Below are 5,000 nucleotides of genomic sequence, written 5' to 3' on the forward strand. Positions count from 1 at the left end.
ATGACGGGGGTCACCTGGCGGCGGGCGAGCGTTATGGGAAAATCCGGTAGGCGTGTTGCGACGTCCTGCCACAGAGATGGCTCTGGCGACAGCCTCGGGCCGCCCCACCCTGGCCCCCGGCCAGGCCCCGTGAATGTGTTCTCTCTGTCCCTGACTTCTTTCTTTGTTTCACCAGCCGGCGTGCTCTGAGAATGTGAAGTGTATCATAGTTCCACCCTGGGTTTCATGATCCTAAGATAGGAAGGGGTTTTATGATTCCACGACAGAAAGGTTTTCTCATCCTATCATCTCTCCCCCCCCCCTTTCTTTCTTTCTCTTCCTCCTTCTGCCTTTTCTTTACTTCTTTGTTCTTTCCTTCTTTCAGTCTTCCTGTCTTCCTTCCTGCCTGCCTGCCTTCCTTCCTTCCGTATTTCTTTCCTCTCTTCCTTTCTCCTGTTATCCTGTGTTTCTATCTCTGTTTTTTCCATCTTTCTTCCCCCTTTCTACTTTCCTACCTTCTTTCTTTCTCATTCTCTCCTTTCTCTCTCCTTCCTTCTTCCTTTCTGTCTCTTTCTATACTGTCTCTCTCCTTCCTTCTCTCTATCTTTTTCTCTTTCCATCTTTCCGTGCTCTTTCTTTTTCTCTCTTAACTTCCTTTCTTTTTCTTTTCTTTCTTTCCCTCCTTCTGTCTCTGTCTGTCTTTCTTTCTTTCTTCTTTCTTTCTGCTTCCATCCTTCCTTCCTTTTTCTCATTCTCTTTCTTTCTGCCTGTCTTTTCTTTCCTTATTTCTTCTTTCCTTCTGTCTTTCTGTGTTTCCTATCTCCTTCCTCCCTTCCTTTTTCTTTCTTCCCCGTGCCCTCTTCCTGTCTTTTCTTATTTACTGTTTTCTTCTTTCTGACTTTCTCTCTCTGTTTCTCCGTCTCTTTTCTTTCTGTTCTTTTCCTTTCTCTCCCTTTCTCTCTTTCTGTTTCTGCCTGTCTGTCTCTCGGCTATGTTGTGGTCTGTGCAGAGACGGGTTTGGTGGACGATGTCGGTGGTCGGGCCGACCCATCCTTTCTTTGATCCCAGTGCTAGCCAGGCCGGGGCCTGCTTAGCTTCCAAGATCAGACGAGATTGGGCGCGTTCAGGGTGGCGTGGCCCTAGACTGACCCGTCATTTTTCGATGGCTTCCGTGGGGAGTAGGGGGACTGTGTTTGATGCCCCCGGGGGACCTTCTGGACTCTGAAATGATGGGCTCCAGAGGGTTGCCCCGTGTTTTGCAGCAGACCTCTGGTGGCTGGCGCCGGTTGTGGTCGGGCTCCACCTGGCGGCCGCTTTTCTACAAGTCTCTTGTCCTCTGAATCTTCGGTGCAGCAGGCAAAGCAGGGGACAGTCCCCGATGCGAGCGAGGCTGAGTTCCGGGAAGCAAGCAGCCTTCGCGGGGCCATCTGGTTCGTGCCGGGACGCCGGCTGGGACATCTGGGAGGCAGAGCTTGGGCCTGCAGGGCTGTGTGGCGGGAGGACGTTGTCGCCGCGCTTCCAGGCTCAGCCAGCCAGGCGGCTTGCGGGGCTGCCCGGGCAGGTCGACCAGCACGCTGTGGCCGCTTTGGAGACCCGACCCACCCCGCGGGGACAGGAAGGAGACGGCACACGCGGACGGGAGAGGAGGGTGTCCGGCGACCGGCCGCCGTCCCGTGCATGCGTGTCCCTCTCCCTCGGCCTCGCCTTTCCTACCCATTTTCCCTGGTTCCCGCTCGGGAGGCAGGGACAGCCCTGTGAGTGGCACCCAGTCGTCCGTGGCTTCCTCCGAGTCCTACTCTGGGGGCGCGGACCGGGCCCTGGGTGGCGCGGGTGGCCGGCGAGGGCGACCCCTGTCGGCCCGCGGGCGCTCGTGGGCCGCGGCGGTCCCGTCCCGATGTTTTCTCCTCCACAAGTCCCCGTGCTGGGGCCGGGGACCGGGCCCTGGGTGGCCCTGGGTGGCGCGGGTGGCCGGCGAGGGCGACCCCTGTGGGCCCGCGGGCGCTCGTGGGCCGCGGCGGTCCCGTCCCGATGTTTTCTCCTCCACAAGTCCCCGTGCTGGGGCCGGGGACCGGGCCCTGGGTGGCCCTGGGTGGCCGGCGAGGGCGACCCCTGTCGGCCCGCGGGCGCTCGTGGGCCGCGGCGGTCCCGTCCCGATGTTTTCTCCTCCACAAGTCCCCGTGCTGGGGCCGGGGACCGGGCCCTGGGTGGCGCGGGTGGCCGGCGAGGGCGACCCCTGTGGGCCCGCGGGCGCTCGTGGGCCGCGGCGGTCCCGTCCCGATGTTTTCTCCTCCACAAGTCCCCGTGCTGGGGCCGGGGACCGGGCCCTGGGTGGCCCTGGGTGGCCGGCGAGGGCGACCCCTGTCGGCCCGCGGCCGCTCGTGGGCCGTGGCGGTCCCGTCCCGATGTTTTCTCCTCCACAAGTCCCCGTGCTGGGCCCTGGGTGGCGCGCGTGGACGGTGAGGGCCTCCCTGGCCCTCTACGCCACGGGGGCCGACCAGATGTCCCTGAGTGCCCCTTGTCTGCTGGCGCTGGGGACCTGCTGGGGACAGGTGGCCGTGTCGAGTGTCGTGGGGGCAGGCGTGTTCAAGTGGCTCGGTCCCCGTCTTCCTGCGCGGTGTTTTTGATCACCTCATATCGTCATCTTCCGCCTGCAGGTTAGTACTGACACGCTGTCCTTCGGCGACTGTCGCTGGAGGGGTTGGGCCTCCGCACGCGGACAGGGTTCTGGGTTCCTGGGGATCCAGCGCCCTGCCCTGTTCCCTTTGAGCTGACCGCCTGGGCCCGCGCGCCGGCTCTAGGGCGTCGGAGTGTCCCGACGGTGGTGCCCGCCTCTCGCGTTGGTCTCTTGTCCCCTCGAGAGACGGCACCCGGGGGAGGGGGGGAGGTTTGCGGCAACCTTCCCCCTTACCCCGCTGGCTCTGTGCCGTTGCGTGTCAGGCGGTCCTCGTCTTTGGGTTGTGCTTGGGAGGCGGGGCTGGCGAGGCTGAAGCGGGCTCCTCCGATCGCTGTCCTCGCCGGTCTGACTGACCTCCCCCAACCCTCCCCGTCCTCGGGGCCTGATCGATGTGGTGACGTCGCGCTCTCCCGGGCCTTGAGCCGCGTGCCAGGCGAGGGACGGTCCATTCATGGTGAATGGTGGCCGCTCTTCTCGTTCTGCCCGCGGGCACCTCACCTCTCCTTCCCCGCCTGTGGGCGGTGCGTGGGAGGCGCGGGTGCGAGACTATCCGGCCCGACCGCGGTCGCCCCGCCCTCGGCCTCGTGGCGTTGGCGGGGGGTCGTGAGTCCTCTTGACGCAGCGGGCAGCCCTCGCTCGCCCTGTGTGGCTGTTGCCTGGCCGGGGTCCCCCCTGCCCGCGACGGACGGGTGCGGGGCCGTGCCGCCCGCCCGGTCGCGCGCCCCGTTTGGCGCGCGGCTGCTGGGTCTGTGTGGCCCTTTTGTGGTGCCCCCGGAGCGCACCGGGTTGTTCTCCAAGGTGCCCGAAACCGAGCGGTGGTTGTCGTCCTCGTTCCCGGCGTCCCCCTCTGGTCGCCGCTGCAGCGTCTGCTGCGTTGGGTACACCCTCGAGCAGCGTGCTTGGGGTTGGGGGGGTCGAGGCGGGCAAGCCTAGAGGCATCCTCCTGCGCTGCGTGGGCGGGCGGGGGGCGTTGTCTCGGCGTCCCCACGATGTGTGCGTGGCGGACTTCGAAAGGCGAGCGCACGGCTTGTGCTCTTCCCACCCTGCCCGAGGGGGGGGTGGTTGCACGGTCGTGTGGGCGATCGTGGTGGGGCTGGGCCGGCGACGTGGTGCCGGCCGGCCCCGTGGGGGGCCTCTGCCACCGGCCTGGTCTGCCTCGGTGACCCCTCTCCCATACCGACGGGGGAGTGTTCCCCTCGAAGTGAGGGGGCTTTTGGACCAGGGGCCCCGACCGCGAACGCTCAGGAGTCGCCAACCGTGCGTGTTTTGCCCCATGCCGCAGACCCCCCCCACACCTCCCCCGGGGCGTGCCTGAACGCCTCCGCCCAGGGCCCTTACGGGGGCGACCGGGGGTCGGGGGCGATCCACCTTCGGCGAGAAAGCGTCTTCTCTAGCGATCGTGGAGGCGTGTCCTCTTCTGGGGTTTGTCGGATCCCCCAGCCCGCCGCCTCTCTGCGCGTCGTCAGCCGCCGCCCCTGCGGCTGCCAGTTGTGCGTGGGCAGAGTTCCCTCCTCCCCTGCCGTGGGGGGGAGCGGTCCGCCGGCCCCCGCGGTGGGGGCCGAGTGCCACTCTTCGCCTAACGTGGTCCGCGCCTCCCCCCTGAACTCTGGGGGAGGGTCACGCCGGGCCGGGCCGGCGTTCCAGCTGTGAAGGGCGCCCGCGTGTGTGCGCTGCGTGCCCCGGCCGCGGGTCGCCCCGGTGTGCGCTGGGGGAAGGGGGTGGTGGTGCGGCCCGTCTCGCGCCCCCTCCCCATCCCCTGTGAGCGTGCGGCCCTCCACCCGGTCCCGTGCCAGGCCGCGGATGGATGGGCGCTCCCGTGCTGGCGCCTGTGGATTGCGGCTGGGGGGACCGCCCGGCCAACGAGGGGGTCGTTCCACCGGTGCACGGTGCTCCCCGGAGCGAGACAGGATTGGGAAGCGGACGAGAATGGGATTAGGCGCGGTGGCGTGCGGGCCGAGGGCCGAAGGCCGGCGTCGCTCTGGGACGCCCCGGTGGTGAGGCCGTGGCCCCGTTGGGAGGGTCGAGGGGTGCCGAAGGCTTTGGCCGGCTGGCGTCACGGGCGCGTTGCGGGACCGCTCTCGGGTTTGGGGCGGTGGGATCCCGTGGCGTTGTTTCCCCAGTGGCCCGGTCGCGGCGCAGGTCTCGCCTCCCCACGGGCTCTCGTGCCTCGCCCTCGCGGGGTCTCATCCCTGTTCGAAAGGGTGCTCCTTCTCTCTTCCTCACGGCTGCCGACCGCCCCGCGACGAGCGTTCGCCCGACTGCGCTGCCCGAACCTGACCTCGCCGCGGGGAGGGGGCGTCGCCCTGGCCGCCAAGGCCCTGGACGGCGCCCCCCACCCCCCCGGCGA

This window comes from Eulemur rufifrons, unplaced genomic scaffold (assembly GCF_041146395.1).
Source record: "Eulemur rufifrons isolate Redbay unplaced genomic scaffold, OSU_ERuf_1 scaffold_493, whole genome shotgun sequence".
NCBI lineage: Eukaryota > Metazoa > Chordata > Mammalia > Primates > Lemuridae > Eulemur > Eulemur rufifrons.